The following is a 272-nucleotide window of genomic DNA, read 5'->3' on the forward strand; positions in this document are numbered from 1 at the left end:
AGATAAACAATATAGGTTATACTACGCCCATTGTATAACAATACATTATGTATTTCCTTTATTTATTCTTACATGTTGGTTAGCCTACTTTATATACTACTGCATTACAGTGTTGTGTAGTTATGTTGTTTTTACAGTTATCATTGTATAATGTCTGTGACTCATTAATATCTAAGTGACTAGTCATTGTGTTTCATCCAAGTTTCACCCTTTGTAAGTCAAATAAACTGAGTTTCAATGATTCCCCAGTGCTTGATGGTGGAAGGTGTTTA

At 31.6% G+C, this 272-nt stretch overlaps 1 protein-coding gene across 1 annotated transcript in view; it reads right to left on the reverse strand.

Moving 5' to 3' along the window:
* Nucleotides 1–272, reverse strand: part of ckmt1 (creatine kinase, mitochondrial 1) — a 13,447-nt gene that overhangs the window by 5,376 nt on the left and 7,799 nt on the right. The gene's annotated exons all lie outside the window — the stretch shown is intronic.

This window comes from Etheostoma spectabile, chromosome 8 (genome assembly GCF_008692095.1).
Source record: "Etheostoma spectabile isolate EspeVRDwgs_2016 chromosome 8, UIUC_Espe_1.0, whole genome shotgun sequence".
In the NCBI taxonomy this organism is placed as follows: domain Eukaryota; kingdom Metazoa; phylum Chordata; class Actinopteri; order Perciformes; family Percidae; genus Etheostoma; species Etheostoma spectabile.